At 42.4% G+C, this 18,818-nt stretch overlaps 1 protein-coding gene across 3 annotated transcripts in view; it reads left to right on the forward strand.

Annotated features, from left to right (window-relative positions):
• The first annotated feature begins 428 nt into the window (after positions 1-428).
• LOC109907403 (CMP-N-acetylneuraminate-beta-galactosamide-alpha-2,3-sialyltransferase 1-like) overlaps positions 429-18,818 on the forward strand; it is a 44,121-nt gene continuing 25,731 nt past the window's right edge. For 2 of the 3 annotated variants that reach the window (XM_031793491.1, XM_020505343.2), the window contains exons 1-2: positions 429-710; positions 9,915-9,994. The gene's annotated coding sequence lies outside the window, so the exon portion shown is untranslated. The remainder of the gene's footprint in view (positions 711-9,914; positions 9,995-18,818) is intronic. The other variant, XM_020505342.2, reaches the window with a different exon arrangement.

Consider the following 18,818-nt stretch of genomic DNA (forward strand, 5'->3'; position numbering starts at 1 on the left):
TGAAAAAAAAGATGCGTGAAAAAGAGACGAATGCCCTTACTTTAATGACTTTTTGCAAATCCAATCAGTTTTCCACGTTGATTTAACGTCATCGCAGGGATTTTTGTTGTTGTAATGACCTAGAAACATGATTTAAACCGATTTTGCCCAGGGGCATAACTAGAATTAGAAAAACCTTTTTCTATGATTTGAGTTGTTTTTCAAAGACATAGTATATCATTACTGGAAATTAAAAAGTTGCCTAGGCCTACTCCTTTCGTTTGCTTATTTCAATGTTTCCAACACATCCTATGCAGTCAACCCCATTATTACACCTCTGTCCAAACCGCTATACCTAGTCAGGATGAAAAGGGGCGTTGCGTTGCACTGTTGTGCCTCGCCAATCCACATGGCCGCAAAACCGCTTGATCGACACCAGTAGGAGAATAGCCGTCCACTAGCTCTCCATGCGTCGGGGAGGTATCACTGAATAATAACGGACTTGCCGCTTCCAGCCATCCACTCGCAGATATACCTTTTTAGTAGCTTAAGGGTGTGAACATTTCGACGTTCACTGCTCGGTCTTTTAAACTAGGCTACTGTATTCGATTAATATCGGGGTGGTTTCGCTCAGCAGCTCCTTGCTTGGATAACCTTATCGCTGTGCTGTGTGGATGCTCTGGATAACGGGTCTCCCTACCATTCCGATCAGAGCTGTCTTGGAAATGAAAGTAAGTAGCCTATCCAGCCATTGAAGCGTTTTGCATGATCAAATATGCATTTTGTGGTTCTTTGATTTGAAATAATTAGTCAGATTATCACAGGACAAATAATAATATCTGTCAATTTACAAATAATCTGTTTTAATCTATAGCTTATACCCTTGTACTGCAAGGGTATTGGGCAACTCTCCTATTCGTTGTATTTCAAACCAATGTTCAAACTTCAATATTGAAACTTTTTTTTCATCTGATAGAAAGTCTATTAAAAAAAACGATCAAATACTGTCACCTTTTAAACGGTACCCAGGCTTTACAGCCTAACCATACCTTCGAGTTTCATGTTTACCTTTATTTAACTAGGCAAGTCAGTTAAGAACAAATTCTTATTTGTTCTGCCTGTTCAGGGGCAGAACGACAGATTTGTACCTTGTCAGCTTGGGGATTTGAACTTGCAACCTTCCAGTTACTCTAACGCTCTAACCACTAGGCTACCATGCCGCCCCGTACTGATTAGATGAAATTGAAATTGTTGCAACAATGTATTTATTTCCTAAACGCAATGTAGCCTATACATTTCTTTGAGAGTAGTGTTGAGAGTAGTGTTTAGTTATGTTGAGTAGTCACCAGTAGAGTTATCTAGTTAGTATCAGCAGTGCAAACTGTATGGACATTTCTACTGCCTCAGTGCTATCTTTTCAAGAACTGTGTTCTTGGGCTAGAGGCAAAACATTTTTAAAATGTAGACATCTTTACTAGTATAGAGGCCAGCTGTAATGCTGCATGGCTTAATATCTCTGTAATATCTCTGACAATTTACTCTTAACTGCTCAATGGCACGGTAATGACAGTGAGAACAGACCAACATCTGTTGACTGTATTATCTCTAGCGTAGTAGGGTATAATGCTGCTCTCTCTGCATTCAGTACACACAATAGTACAGAACATCAGACATTATGCTGTCATCCGAAATGGCACCCTATACCCTATATAGTGCACTACTTTTGACCATGGCCGATGCTCTGGTCAAAAGTAGTGCACTATATAGGGAATATTTCGGATTCACTCTAAATGCTGCTATTATAGACCTCTTTGTCTTACTGGGATTAAAACCCAGGGTGGTTATGTTATGGTTATGTGTTCTAGAAATTTATTTGAAATTGCATCTGAATTATTAATTGTCTTTCCCATTCTATTTGGAGTAATGACTGAGGTCCTTTATGTATACTAATGATAGTGTGTCCGTTAGAAGGGTTACCTTTTTCATTCAATCTCCATTAGAAGTAATAAGGAAGTACAATGTCATTGCCAATATATTGTATATCAAATCACATTTTATTTGTAACATGCGCCGAATACAACCGATGTAGACCTTACTGTGAAATAAACTAACGTAAAAAATACAATTAAAAGTAACAATAACAAGGCTATACACAGGGGGTACCGGTAGAGAACAGTCTATGACTTGAGTGGCTGCAGTCTTTTACATTTTTTGGGGGGCCTCCCTCTGACACCGCCTGGTATAGAGGTCCTGGATGGCAGGAAGATTGGCCCCAGGGATATTGCTCTCCGTCTGTGATGTGACTGGCTACGGAGTGACCTTGGTGGACCAGTGTGTGCTCAGAGAGATGGAAGTGGAGGCCAGGTGTCATTTCATATTAAGGAAGAGTACAGTGTAATTACAGTAGGCCCTATGTAACTGGTGGTAAAAACAATTCAGAATGTTGCTGATGTTGGAGAAACTCGGCACAATAACCCTCACCAACTGTCGATCACTCATGCGGCTCGGTTGGTAGAGCACGGAACGCCAGGGTTGTGAATTTTTTTTCCCATGGGGGACCAGTATGAAAAATGGATCCACCGGATAAGAGCGTCTGCTAAATGAATGAAACGTCAAATGTAACCAGAGAAAAAGACAAGCTGTCTGATGAGCATAAAGAGTTAGATTTACAGTAGTTGCCATACAGTTAGACACAAAGCTATAATTACACATTTAGGTACCGGCCTAAAAACTTTTCCCAAGATACTATAATTTATTCCTTTGATAAAACAACTATGTTCCCGAGACTACTGTAGGCTGAGCCCGACTCAGTACAGTTGTTATGCTGAAAAAAGTACTGTAGTCATAAGTCACATTGTCATCTAGTCAGCACTGTAGTCATAAGAGCCAACTCATGTGGTCTATGCAGCTCAGCATCCTAAACTGTGGAGACGCCATGCTTTAACCACAGAGCCTTTCAGAGCGTTTCAGCACATCATTATATTGTACTGTAATTGCACGGTCTGGTCTGGGCACCAACCCTGCTGCAAAGGAGACGGAAAAAGAGAGAAACCCATCCTGTGAACAGTCAGACCTCATAGCTGTGGTTCCTGGATGTGGTTATGTGAAGTGGTTACAAACAGCTTGTGAGGTGGTATATTTCCCTAGTAACCAGAGCCTGCGACCCAAATGGCACCACATTCCCTATATAGGAATATATATTCCGTAAGGTCGCCTCGGCAGAGAGCTCCTGTACATTTTGTAAATGTGTTTAGGTATTTGTTCTTTGAATCTTTGAACTTTATTTTTTGTTTTGAATAGCCACATGTGTATGGATTACATCTATTTGTTTCCTGACCGTGAATTCATGGCAAATCAGTTTTCTCATGATAGCTAGCTAGCTATGCTACCAAGCTAGCTAGCTAGTGTATTTTGATTTGAATGCACCAGCCTATTTCTGTTATTCCTACGGCCTCCTGACACAATGAGGAGTAGTTCAATGCATGCCAAGCTGACAGTGGCGATTGCATCCCTAAGGAGGTTTCCTCCAAAGTTCTGAGCGGGCTACCACCGTCTTCATTATTAAAAAACAAACTTCATCTTGTTCTGCAAGACCAGAGAGAGTCAACGGCTACAGAGAAGTTGTAGCCAGACGTCGGGGACGGCAAGGCGCCGGTGAAAGGGAACTGTGCTGCTGGCTTCCGGATGACCTGCTCATCTCCCGGCGTTTACCACCTCCCTTTGATCAAGACATGCGTTTCCCTCTTTACTGTCACCATCTTTTGGGGGCTTGTTTTGCTTTTTCAAGCGCTTTCAGAATCAGACTTGATTTTCCTTTTATGAAAAATGTGTAAACCGCTACAAAGACGTCCAATAGTTCTAATCCATATAATCTCATTTCCTGTTGCTGCAGGATTATTTTCCTGCTATAGCAAACTGGCTCAAATTAAGATCCTATATTAGTAGGGAATATGGTGCCATTTGGGACACATCAGAGTCTCCCTCCAGACAGCAACGCCATAGTTGTCTCCATTCTAACCACTCAGAGCGGTCACCGACACTATTTTCCCTCCACAGTTTCTCTCAAGAGGAATTCTCTCCGGGATTTTGGTTCACCCTCTGTTTTCATTTACAGTCTTGGCTCTTTGCCAAACACACATTTAAAGCACAGCGTCCTGCGTGGCACACTTTACATACCAGTACACAGATTTTTACAGCAGACTGACGTCATAAAAAATACATATTAACGTATCATTGTCCTCTTTCCCAGACGTCATGGCATGACACATGCAATTTATTGTATTGAATATTTTAATAAGCGGTGATAAACTGCTGTTGTGTTGAGAGAATGACCAAATGTCTGTTTTCCTTGGCACTAACCACTGTTTCTTGGAAGTGTTTTTACCAATGCAATCAAAGTGAACCACGTCTCTCAATTAAGACTGAATAGTACAAAACTTCTGTCTCCAAATAAACAAATGCGGTGCCCTTTTGATCACACTAGAAGACGGGCAGCTGATTAAGGAGAGGACGTGTTTAAAAGGCTTCATACAGCTGCTCAGTTTCAGGCTGTATGGATGCATTATGTAGAACTGTAGATACCACCAGATGTTGTATCCTTTTGATGCCCTCACATCACATTTCATAGATTGCTGCGGGGAATGAGATGAGACTGATGTTTTTTTCCTCTCGTTTAGGTGGACAGATGTTCTGTCCTTGACTTGTATCAGGCTGATGTCTGCGTTCCAAATGGCACCCTATTCCCTTTATAATACCTTACTCTGGACCAGAACCCTATGGGCACTAGGGTGCACTAGGTTGTCATTTGGGAAGCACCCACTGTCAGGCGTAGCCATTCTCGTGTCATTATTTCATCGTGTGTGGTCTTGTGAATAGGCCAAAGCTTACATAAAGCTTCTTCCTGAACTTTTTTATTCTTATTTAAAGTCATGTTGAAAAGGTCACACAGACCCGGACCCTGTCTGTCAGATAAAATGAAACACATTTATACTTCCTATTATAGACTGACTCCATTTAATAGCACACATTCTGCCTGACAAAGATCGTTGAGTGGAAACATTGCACAATCAACTATAGCAGCATTCCTCAGTTTGTGGGAATGTCTTTATTTCACACTCGTTTAAAAAATAAATAATACTGAACACTTTCTGATCACCTTCACCTGAGGGCAATAGTTACATGGCCTTTGTTTGCTTCTAATACTGTACATAGAATTCACACATGACATACTGTACAGTACAATGTAAGGTCAATAAACACATCATTTCAAAGGATGTGCATAGAAATACTGTAGGCCTTCACTAATCTTAAATAAATTATGCCTTTCCTGTCAGCAAGAATCATTCCATTTACTTTGTCATGTGTGAACATACATTTATAAACATAAGACCTCTATGGCCTGATCACCAACGGCGATGAGACAGCATACAGGGAGGAGGTAAGAGAACTGGCAGTGTGTGTGTGTGTGTGTGGAGGGGGGGGGGGGGTCAATAGCTAAGTTCCTCAGTGTCCACATCACTGAGGACTGAACATGGTCCTCTCACACCAGAACACAGTCATGAAGAACGCATGACAACGCTTTTTCTCTCTCACGAATCTGAAATGATTTGGCATGGCCACTCAGATCCTCAGGAACTTTTACAGCTGCACTATTGAGAGCATTTTTTTTTCAAGTTCGTCAGCAATCTACACACAACATATAATGACAAAGTGAAAACAGGTTTAGCAATTTTAATAAATGTATTAAAAATGTAAAAACCCAAATAGCTTTCATAAGTATTTAGACTCTTTGCTGTGAGACTCGAATGTTGAGCTCAGGTGCATCCTGTTTCCATTGATCATCCTTGAGATTTTTCTACAGCTTGATTGGAGTCCACCTGTGGTAAATTCGATTGATTGGACATGATTTGGAAAGGCACACTCCTGTCTATATAAGGTCCCAAAGTTGACAGTGCATGTCAGATCAAAAACCAAGCCATGAAGTTGAAGGAATTGTCCGTAGAGCTCCGAGACCAGATTGTGTCTAGGCACAGATGTGGGGAAGGGTACCAAAACATTTCTGACCAAGCCCCTTCTCCCCCGATTACTCAGTTTGGCCGGGCGGCCAGCTCTAGGTCGTTCCAAACTTCTTCCATTTAAGAATGATGGAGGCCACTGTGTTCTTGGGGTCCTTCAATGCGGCAGAAATGTTTTTGGTACCCTTCCCCAGGTCTGTACCTTGACACAATCTGGTCTCGGAGCTCTACGGACATTACTTCGACCTCATGGCTTGGTTTTTGCTCTGACATGCACTGTCAACTGTGGGACCTTATCCAAATCATGTCCAATCAATTGAATTTACCACAGGTGGACTCCAATCAAGTTGTAGAAACATCTCAAGGGTAATCAATGGAAACAGGATGCACCTGAGCTAAATGTCATGTCTCATAGGAAAGGGTCTGAATACTTATGTAAATAAAGTGTTTCTGTTTTTTATTTTTAATAAACTAGAAACAAATTCTAAAAACCTGTTTTTGTTTTGTCATTATTGGGTATTGTGAGTAGATTGCTGAGGATTTGTATTTATGTAATATATTTTAGAATAATGCTGTAACGTAACAAAATGTGGAAAAAGTCGAGGGGTCTTAATACTTTTCAAAGGCACTGTATGTCCTGGTGCTCCCCAATGTGTCCGTCTTCCACCTCTCTGTCCTGCTTTCTGTTTGTTAGAAAGCGGCTAATTGTCATGCCTCGGAGGTGTATTGTTAATTAGGAGTTATCTCTCTCAGCTCCCAGCTCTTCATATGGTCACGACTTTAATTGACAGTCAAAGCTGAGCACCACCTGTCCTCCCCTTTAAAACCATGGTTCAGCCAGATGTTCCCCCTTAACATCCCAGCCCCAGGTGCTTCCCCAGACCTTAAGGTTCCAAGCAGATGCGGTTTTTTAATATAAGGACAAATTATTAAACATGAAATGCCATATCTGCCAACTGCCTCAGAAAGGTGATACAAAACAGGGTTGTTTCACACTGCGTCTCTAAACCATGCTGCCTGTGTACAAACCATACTGTTGTTTGTGTACAAACCATACTGCTGCTTGTGTATCTGTCTAAACCGGGAGTGGTGTGAAGCTGATGGAACAACCATTGCTGTTTGAGAGATCAGTGTAATCCTATTGGTTACACACATCATCAAATACCTCTTCTGTGATCTGCTATTGGTTACACACATCATCAAACCCCTAGTCTGGGGCAGCAGGTAGCCTAGTGGTTAGAGTGTTGGGCCAGTAACCGAAAGGTTGCTGGATTGAATCCCCAAGCTGACAAGGTTAAAAGCAGTAGTTCTGCCCCTGAACAAGGCAATTAACCCACTGTTCCCCAGGAGGCCGTCATTGTAAATAAGAATTTGTTCTTAACTGACTTAGTTAAAGGTTCAATTAAAAAATAAAATAAACAAAGTCTGTCAGCACTCAAAGTAAATTTTGTTTTGTGAGACTAGTTCAACTCACATGGCTGTTACATGTTTTCTAAATGGGGTGGTGACACCGATCATAAGAATGTCTATATTACGAGTCTCTAAGCTACAAGAATGACATCCATCTGATCTGAATATTGGGTGTGTTGTTGTGTACAGCAGGCTGCAAACATAACCCATCCGTTTGTGTTTGGAAGATCTGCCATGGTTTGGTTTTGTGTGGAAGAAAACAGAGCGAATGTTGAAGGATTTGGTATAATGATATTGCGGCATTGTTGTCTTTGTTCTCTATGACAAAGGACTTTTTGTATTTTCACCCCCAAAAAACTCAATAGGGTGCTTTGTGTCTGGGTCTGAATCCAGTGGCTTGGATCAGCAGCATCGCAACGTATAGGCCCCTAGGTCCTGATCAAGGAGTGTACACTACACAAGGAATAGGGTACCATTTGGGACAGTTTTAGGTTTGAAAAAGTAGAGACATTCAAGTAGGCTAGTTTAACTGACACCTAGTTTTTGTTTTACACTAGAACTAGATTATAATTGATTAAATGTGTTTGGCAGAGCCCCATTTCTAAAACTCTGACTATTGGGGATAAAGGATTTCAGAAGTCAGACCAAGGAAGCTGATGGTGGAATCCCTATGGGTGAAATAAAGGTGGCAACCTGAACGGATTGGTCCATTGCTGTTGCCAAGGGCCTTAGTGTTGTTGTAGATTTCCCCTGTTAAGCTGGGCTACAGCTGTGTTGGGCCCCATGGTTTGGCCCCTGGGCTGTACTACCATGTGTTTTCTCCATCTCAGACCACATACAGAGAACAAACATTCTTACCCGTTAGGTTTTTGTCCCAAATGGCACTCTATTAGTGCACTACTTTGATTATAGCCCTAACAAAAGCAGTGCACTTTATAGGACATAAAGTGAAGCAATCTAGGAGAACAGAGGGTTCACTCCTTTTCATAGAAGGAGAAGAGAATGCCAACTCAGCACAGTACTTTCACTGCGCTGCCATGGAGTGGAGGCTGATGTTAACATGACTTGCTTTACAACATTTACAAGATGTACTTTGCAACATTACAAACCGATTACACGAACAACAAATGCCGAAATAAAAAGAGTTCACAAGAAAGGCATTTCACTGGACTCTTTGGTATGATTCACCCAGGGATCAAACACCCAACATTCCAATCTCAGGGCAGACGCTCTAATCACAAGACCACTGAGTTGGTGCATGTTAAATTATACGTCCTATATAATATGAGAACATGTTTTTTTTTAGGGAGGTAAGAACCTATGTGAAACCAAGTATAAATAACAATGTCAGCAACAGCATAACATACTGTACACGCAACAACCCACCAACAAAACAAAACACAGTTGGTCTTCAAAATGGAGAATAATAATATAAGCTGTTTAGCAGACGCTTTTATCCAAAGCGACCTGCAGTCACGCTACAGAGGACCACTGTAGTAAGTCAGACTCAAACAAAACACTTACAACGGTAAATCAATTCCAAACGAACACAGGCAGTTTACTGCAGAGTAGAGGGGAATTGTAGCGTCTGTACATAATTGAAGAAAGGCTGCCACATATGGTGGAATTTCCTATATAGTAAACTACTTTTGACCAGAGGCCTATGGAGAATAGGGGGATATTTGGTACACGCATACGTTGTGAACCGCAAACTTAGTTGGAAAAAAATGAAATAAAGCAACACCACGCAGCTCAACGAACACCTCTCCCCCATGTGACCTCCTTGTTGTGTGTATGTACTGACATGTACATTACCAGTCAATAGTTTGGACACACCGACTCATTCAAAAGGTTTTTCTTTATTGTACTATTTTCTACATTGTAGAATAATAGTGAAGACTTCAAAACTATGAAATGACACGTGTGGAATCATGTAGTGACCAGAAAAGTGTTAAACAAATCAAAATATTTTATATTTGTAACGGTTCTCTTGTGGTGAAGGAGAGTCGGACCAAAATGCGGCGTGTAGATTGCGTAAAACACGAATCAATACAAACACTACAAAACAAAGACCGTAACGAAAACCGAAACAGCCCTATCTGGTGAAAACACAGAGACAGGAACAATCACCCACAAACACACAGTGAAACCCAGGCTACCTAAATATGGTTCCCAATCAGAGACAATGACTAACACCTGCCTCTGATTGAGAACCATATCAGGCCAGACATAGAAATAGACAAACTAGACATGAAACATAGAATGCCCACTCAGCTCACACCCTGACCAACCAAAACATAGAAATATACAAAGTAAACTATGGTCAGGGTGTGACAATATTTGAGATTCTTCAAAGTAGCCACCCTTTGCCTTTGACAGCTTTGCACACTCTACGGCGTTAGTCATCACATTACTGTTTTTAAAATGGTCACTGGAAAAACCAGCTAGGTGGCCAATAGGTGCCTGAGTAGATGTCACTCCTAAACTCTGTAATTCTGCTCTTTCACATAGATTACTTGTTCTATGTGAACTTGCTCTAAACACCTCCTGCTGTGTGCTGTTGGACTCAAACAAGCTGCACCTGAACCTGGGTGAGTAATTTGATTATCTGTCATAGCTGTATTAGCTGTGAGGGGTGAGCGAGTGAGTAAATGTAATCTGTTATAATCAAATCATATCAAATTTGATTGGTCACATACACATATTTAGCAGATGTTACTGCGGGTGTAGCAGATGCATGTGTTCCTAGCTCCAACAGTGCAGTAGTATCTAACAATTCACAACAATACACACATCTAAAAGTAAAGAAATGGAATTAAGAAATATATAAATATTAGGATGAGCAATGTCGGAGTGGCATTGACTAAAATACAGTAGAATAGAATACAGTATATACATATGAAATGAGTAAAGCAGTATGTAAACATTATTAAAATGACTAGTGTTCCATTATTAAAGTGACAAGTGATTCCATGTCTATGTATACAGGGCAGCAGCCTCTAAGGTGCAGGGTTGAGTAACTGGGTGGTAGCCAGCTAGTGATGGCTATTTAAAAGTCTTATGGCCTTGAGATAGAAGCTGCTATTTTTCAGTCTCTCGGTCCCGGCTTTGATGCACCTGTTCTGACCTTGCCTTCTGGACGGTAGCGGGGTGAACAGGCCGCGGCTCGGGTGGTTTATGTCCTTGATGATCTTTTTGGCCTTCCTGTGACATCGGGTGATGTAGGTGTCCTGGAAGGCAGGCAGTGTGCACCCAGTGATGCTTTGGGCAGTTACTAGTTACCTGTCCTAAATTGTAATTGTAGCATATCTTTTGGATTACCCAAACTCAGTAGCGTAATCAGATTACTTTGTTACTTTTTACTTTCCCCTTAAGAGGGATTAGAAAATACAATATTACCAATTGTCAACATCCATTGCAAGATAAATCTATGTCAGAGTTTACATAGCTGGCCTTAAATGGATGTTGCATTTAAATGTTAAATGTTTTATTTCACCTTTATTTAACCAGGTAGGCTAGTTGAGAACAAGTTCTCATTTACAACTATGACCTGGCCAAGATAAAGCAAAGCAGTGCGACAAAAAAACAACACAGATTTACACATGGAATAAACAAATGTACAGTCAATAACACAATAGAAAAATATATGTACAGTGTGTGCAAATGTAGTAAGGTTAGGGAGGTAAGGCATTAAATATCATATCAAATGTATTTATATAGCCCTTCTTACATCAGCTGATATCTCAAAGTGCTGTACAGAAACCCAGCCTAAAACCTCAAACAGAAAGCAATGCAGGTGTAGAAGCACGGTGGCTAGGAAAAACTCCCTAGAAAGGCCAAAACCTAGAGAGGAACCAGGCTATGAGGGGTGGCCAGTCCTCTTCTGGCTGTGCCAGGTGTAGATTATAACAGAACATTGCCAAGATGTTCAAATGTTCATAAATGACCAGCATGGTCAAATAATAATAATCACAGTAGTTGTTGAGGGTGCAGCAAGTCAGCAGCTCAGGAGTAAATGTCAGTTGGCTTTTCATAGCCGATCATTAAGAGTATCTCTACAGCTCCTGCTGTCTCTAGAGAGTTGAAAACAGCAGGTCTGGGACAGGTAGCACCTCCGGTAAACAGGTCAGGGTTCCATAGGCGCAGGCCGAACAGTTGAAATTGGAGCAGCAGCACGGCCAGGTTGACTGGGGACAGCAAGGAGTCATCATGCCAGGTAGTCCTGAGGCATGGTCCTAGGGCTCAGGTCCTCCGAGAGAGAGAAAGAAAGAGATAATTAGAGAGAGCATACTTAAATTCACACAGGACACCGGATAAGACAGGAGAAGTACTCCAGATATACCAGACTGATCCTAGCCCCCTGACACATAAACTACTGCAGCATAAATACTGGAGGCTGAGACAGGAAGGGTCAGGAGACACTGTGGCCCCATCCGATGATACCCCCGTACAGGGCCAAATAGGAAGGATATAACCCCACCCACTTTGTCAAAGCACAGCCCCCACACCGCTAGAGGGATATCTTCAACCACCAACTTACCATCCTGAGACAAGGCCGAGTATAGCCCACAAAGATCTCCGCCATGGCACAAACCAATGGGGGGTGCCAACCCAGACAGGAAGATCACGTCAGTGACTCAACCCACTCAAGTGATGCACCCCTCCTAGGGACAGCATGAAAGAGCACCAAAGAAATGTTGGATTGTTCTTATTTCCCGCAATAAGTTGGAAAAATAGGATGATCGAGCAGCAGTGAGGGCTCTTCGATACTGCACGATACTGTCTTTCCAAGCTAGTCGGAGGACTTCCAGTTTGGTATGGCGCCATTTCCGTTCCAATTTTCTGGAAGCTTGCTTCAGAGCTTGGATATTTTCTGTATACCAGGGAGCTAGTTTCTTATGACAAATGTTTTTTGTTTTTAGGGGTGCAACTGCATCTAGGGTATTGCGCAAGGTTAAATTGAGTTCCTCAGTAAGGTGGTTAACTGATTTTTGTCCTCTGACGTCCTTGGGTCGGCAGAGGGAGTCTGCCATAGTAGACCATAGTGGTGAAATAATGACAATTTGGCATTAACACTGGAGTGATAGATGTGCAGATGATGATGTGCAAAAGAGATACTTGGGTGCAAAAGAGCAACAACAACAAAAATAACAGTATGAGGATGAGGTAGTTGGGTGTGCTATTTACAGATGGGCTGTGTACAGGTACAGTGATCGGTAAGCTGCTCTGTCAGCTGGTGCTTAAAGTTAGTGAGGTTGATACGAGTCTCCGGCTTCAGTAATTTTTGCAATTTCTTCCAGCTATTGGCAGCAGAGAACTGGAAGGAAAGGCGGCCAAAGGAATTGTTGGCTTTGGGGATGACCAGTGAAATATACCTGCTGGAGCACGTGCTACGGGTGGGTGTTGCTATGGTTACCAGTGAGCTGAGATAAGGCGGGGCTTTACCTAGCAAAGTTTTATAGATGACCTGTAGCCAGTGGGTTTGGCGACGAATATGAATCGAGGGCCAGCCAACGAGAGCATACAGGTCGCAGTGGTGGGTAGTATATGGGGCTTTGGTGATAAAACGGATGGCACTGTGATAGACTTCATCCAATTTGCTGAGTGGAGTGTTGGAGGCTATTTTGTAAATTACATCGCCGAAGTCAAGGATCGGTAGGATAGTCAGTTTTAACGAGGGTATGTTTGGCAGCATGAGTGAAGGAGGCTTTGTTGCGAAATAGGAAGCCGATACTAGATTTAATTTTGGATTGGAGATGCTTAATGTGAGTCTGGAAGGAGAGTTTCCAGTCTAACCAGACACCTAGGTATTTGTAGTTGTCCACATATTCTAAGTCAGAACCGTCCAGAGTAGTGATGCTAGGCGGGCAAGCAGGTGAGGGCAGCAATCGGTTGAAGAGTGTATACTTAGTTTTTCTTTCATTTAAGAGCCATTTGAAGCCACAGAAGGAGTGTTGTATGGCATTGAATATCGTTTGGAGGTTTGTTAATAGTGTCCAAGAAAGGGCCAGATGTATACAGAATGGTGTCGTCTGCGTAGAGGTGGATCAGATGATAAATACAGAGAAAAGAGTCGGCCCGAGAATTTAATCCTGTGGCACCCCCATAGAGACTGCCAGAAGGCTGGACAACAGGCCCTCCAATTTGACACACTGAACTATATCTGAGAAGTAGTTGGTGAACCAGGCGAGGCAGTCATTTGAGAAATCAAGGCTATTGAGTCTGCCGATATGAATGTGGTGATTGACAGAGTCGAAAGCCTTGGCCAAGTCGATGAAAACGGCTGCACAGTACTGTCTTTTATCTATGGCGGTTATGATATTGTTTAGGACCTTGAGCGTGGTCTGTAACAGTTTGGGGATGACCATGGCAGCTTTCCAATCTTTAGGGATCTCAGATGATACGAAATAGAGGTTGAACAGGCTAGTAATGAGGGTTGCAACAATTTCGGTGGATCATTTTGGAAAGAGAGGGTCCAGATTGTCTAGCCCAGCTGATTTGTAGGGATCCAGATTTTGCAGCTCTTTCAGAACATCAGCTATCTGGGTGAAGGAGAAGCGGGGGGGGGGGGGGGGGGGGGCAGAGATGTTGGCTGGGGTAGGGGTAGCCAGGTTGAAAGCATGGCCAGCCTTAGAAAAATGCTTATTGAAATTCTCGATTATCGTAGATTTATCAGTGGTGACAGTGTTTGCTAGCCTCAGTGCAGTTGGCAGCTGGGAAGAGGTGCTCTTGTTCTCCATGGACTTTACAGTGTCCCAAAACATTTTGGAATTAGTACCACAGGATGCAAATTTCTGTTTCAAAAAGCTAGCCTTAGCTTTCCTAACTGACTGTGTATATTGATTCCTGACTACCCTGCAAAGTTGCATATCGATTGCATTAATAGGTCATGTAGGCTTCTAACCTGTTACTTTCTACTTCAATACAGATAATAAAACAAGTAGGCTGTATATTTACATTTAAAACCAGTCTGTCAGATTTCCAGTCATTCCAATTAATTAAATGACCCTTCATCATCAAGAATATGACTTGGAAATATGGAAATGTAGATTATTCTAATTGTTAATACCTGAAAATAACCCCAAAACTAAGGATTTATTAGCTTATGTTTTTGTCATGGAAGAATGATTGGGCTCATTGCTTCAAAACATGGTTGAAAAAGAAATGCTGCTCTCTTGGATTGGCATTTTCTGAGCACTACTGAAAAGTGCTATTTGCATGACCTGAAAAATGAATGCATATGCTGCATTTAGGCCTATTATTTATGTTTTTGTTGGTGACACCATAGAATTAGGAATTAGAATGCCTAATATAATAGGATCTCTATGGTTGATACTTTGATATCTCAATAATATGCAGATGTGGAAGTCTATAAAAAGTGTGTATGTATGGAGCACAGTACCAAAGAGGAGTTTACAACATTTACAGTGCATTACAAGTGCTAGTGTTAGTTAACAAAAAAGCCATCTTTATTTATTTATTACCTGAGAGGAACTCCCTCAAACTTTTACTCCATAGGCTGGGATCTGCACTATGCAGCTTTTGCAAGAGCGCATTTTTCACTGGGTGTCCACGGGTCGTAAAAACAACGATTGATTGGCAATTTAGCCTACGCTTCTTCAATTCAACCATTATTGGAGTAAAATACACCTATACATTTGTGAACTAATTCTACCTTTAACTAATAACGAGGAGAGTTCAAATCAATAATCAATCAAGGTATTACTTTTATTAAAAACGTATCGTAATAAGGAGGCTGGTCGCCCCACCCACGCAGGTGAGATGGAGTGAGAGCGTCCTGTACAGAGAGAACAGGATCATTTATATAGTCAAGCTACCCAATGCAAGCATATGCAAAACATGTGACACTATGTATCTGTATGTTTGAAAAGGTGAAAAGGTGAAAAGGTGGCCTCAGTCTGTTACAACTGAGTGAGGACAATAGGGGCCAGAATAACGGGAAGTCACTCAAGACATACTTCCCCTAACAGTAGATCAACAGTTCCCCCAAGGATGGACAAGCAAGTGCCTTTGACTGTCGGCCCAGATTATGTATGGTCGTACTGGTCACACACACACACACACACACACACACACACACACACACACACACACACAAGGTGGTGTGTGTGATGTGGTTCAACATCCCAGCTATGCCAAGTTCTGCCAACACCAAGCATACTTTCCGGGCAAATCCACATCTAATTTTGATGTTGATGTCAGCAAATGTAATTTCAACATGATTTAAACTAACCTTTTAAATTATGTTGACCTTGGGTTTTAAAGTGACAAATAAACTGTGTATATTCGAGGTTACCGTCAGTCTGATGAAAATAACATTTTTTTTTTCCCTGTCGGAAAAGACTGTTGACTAACACTCTCTAAAATGAGAGGTGTTCTCTACTTCCCTCCCTTCCAAAGATTAATCGGAAACATCCATCTTATCCTGTGTCTAAGCTGCGTCTCAAATGGCACCATATTCCCGATATAGTGCACTACTTTTGACCAGGGCCCATAGTGGTGCACAATAAGGAATAGGGTGCCATTTGGAATGCAAGCCTAGATAACATGTTTGGGAGGCAGCCATCTTGCTTGGTCTAAAAGCTTTAACTTTGGGAAATGCTTATCATTCCTAAAACTGACCAAATTTGAATTTTCTATCAAAGTAACATTTTGATGGGATGTAAAAACAACCTAATCAAAGTCTTGTAAATGACTGTAAGAGAAACTCATAAATCTGAATGTCATTTCCATGAGTGAGGGAACTCACTACATAGTATGTAATGTGGTTAATAGCTTTATGTTTTGGTGGGGGTTCTTTTTTTGTACACTACAGATGTGCTGTCAGACAAGTAATAAAAAAGAGATTCAAGGGCTCATCTCTGCAAAAGTTTGAGACATGAAATTGCTCACAGGAAGCATGAGAGAAAAAAACACAATCCAGAGCACTTTTCTGTTGCTCCATCCTGTAAAGTTGATGACTTGTATAAGCCTGAGATTAGAGAAAGAACCTCTAGAACTCCTCAGCCTTCACAGCTTTCTCTCTCTCTCTCTCTCTCTCTCTCCCTCCCTCGCTCGCTCCCTCCCTCCCTCCCTCGCTTGCTCCCTCCCTCTCCCTCTCTCTCTCTCTCTCTCTCCCTCTCCCTCGCTCCCTCCCTCTCCCTCGCTCCCTCCCTCTCCCTCTCCCTCTCCCTCTCTCTCTCTCTCTCGCTCTCTCGCTCGCTCTCTCTCTCTCCCTCGCTCTCTCCCTCCCTCCCTCTCCCTCTCTCTCTCTCTCTCTCTCTCTCTCTCTCTCTCTCGCTCGCTCGCTCGCTCCCTCTCTCTCTCTCTCTCTCTCCCTCTTTCCCTCCCCCTCTCTCTCTCTCTCTCTCCCTCTCTCTCTCTCTCTCTCTCCCTCTTTCCCTCCCCCTCTCTCTCTCTCTCTCTCCCTCTGTCTCTTTCCCTCCCCCTCTCTCTCCCCCTCTCTGTCTCTTTCCCTCCCTCCCTCCCTCCCTCCCCCCCTCCCCCTCTCTCTCTCTCTCTCTCTCTCTCTCCCCCTCGCTGTCTCTTTCCCTCCCCCTCTCTCTCCCTCCAGCTCTCCCTCCCTCCCTTCCTTCCTCCCTCTCCCCTCCCTTCCTTCCTCCTTCATGCTCTGAAGTTTAGGCCACAGATGCTCTGTTGTTTCAGCTTTGGGAACTTTGATCAATCCAAAACTGCCAACCTCCAGCAGGACAAGGTCAGGAAACTAGACGACACACACCATTGTCAAACACAGTCAGCCACCATCTGTTATAGCATACAGTCTGTTCAGTCTGTCATCTACGGTACCTGGCCTTATGCCTCCAAGGACTCCCTGAGTTTAATACACCACCTCTCACATTAATGTGTCCATTAACCCCACCACACACACACACACACACACACATATTTCCTACAAAGACTCGTTTAATCCTTAGGTGGATATGCGCTGAGGCCTGCAGTTCAGCTGTGATTGTCAAATCAAATGTTATTGGTCGCATACACATGTTTAGCAGATGTTATTGCGGGTGTAGCGAAATGGTTGTGTTCCTATCTCCAACAGTGCAGTAATATCTAACAATACACAACAAATCTAAAAGTCAAATAATGGAATTAAGAAATACAGAAATATTAAGGGCGAGCAATTTCAGAGTCCGGATTATAAATATATAGTACATACACACAGTATACAGTATATATGTGATGGGATGTATAGACATTATGGACCATATGTAGATAGAATACATAGGCTGGAATAGTATATGAACAGCAACAGTTGAATAGGATGGCATTGACTAGAATACAGTATAAACCTACGAAATTAGTCAAATTAGTATGTAAACATTAGTCAAGTGACCAGTGTTCCATATCTATGTACATAGGACAGCAGCCTCTAAGGTTCAGGGTTGAGTGACCGGGTGGAAGCTGGCTAGTGACAGTGACTAAGTTCAGGGCAGGATACTGGGTGGAGGCCGGCTAGTGATGGCTATTTAATATTCTGATGGCCTTGAGATAGAAGCTGTTTTTCAGTCTCTCGGTCCCAACTTTGATGCACCTGTACTCTGTGTGTGTAATTGTTCGTTACGTTTATTTGTGTGATGCGTCAGACTGTTTTTATCCGGGTATTGTTTTGAACACGTGGTATTGTATTGTTGTACATTATTTTGTGTGACTAAGTGCGCTATTTGCTTTTGCCTTTGGCTGGAGTGTTGTGACGCTGTTGCGTCCGACTGTTTTGCTTCTGCCAATTACAGTGTGCCTGTTCACTCATCTCTGCTCTCCTGCACCTGACTCCAGTTGACCAGTTGCGCACACAGCCTGACACCCAGACACCCTTCACCACCACTGGTCCCCCGTCTCTCCCTGCAGGGCAGACCCAGGGTTTCCTGGTCGATTCCTAATTTCACGAGTTTAAGGACCAGACGTGAAATGGGTTAAGAATATTTATTAAGGAAATGGAATGGATGTGAGAATGAGGATTCAGTTGGGAAATGAAAATGAACTGGATGAAGTCGAGGGCTGCAGATGAAGGATCCAGAGGGGCTGACTCAGTAGGGTCTGGCTTGGAGTCTCAGGTAGACATCACTGTCAGGCCGTGGTAGTTAGGCTGGTGTGGTAAAGGCAACATAAGTCAAATGAGAAAGGAGGTGGGGAAAGGGGGGAGAAGGGATGTGACACAAAACAGGAGGAATGACTCGTCAGATTAAAGTAGGATGGTAGTGGTGATTCATTCTTAAAGGTCTAAGCCATTGGGGGGGGGGGCTTTACTACTATATGGCCTGAACTACAATAGCCCAGAGAAACACATTGAACAACACATTCATAAATGACAAAAAACTTTGTCAAAAAATGTATCATAAGAAAGAAGATTTTGAAGTGTCTGCCCTATATCTAGGAGATATAAGAAAGCTCAGGAAA

This window comes from Oncorhynchus kisutch, linkage group LG17 (assembly GCF_002021735.2).
Source record: "Oncorhynchus kisutch isolate 150728-3 linkage group LG17, Okis_V2, whole genome shotgun sequence".
Classification (NCBI taxonomy): domain Eukaryota; kingdom Metazoa; phylum Chordata; class Actinopteri; order Salmoniformes; family Salmonidae; genus Oncorhynchus; species Oncorhynchus kisutch.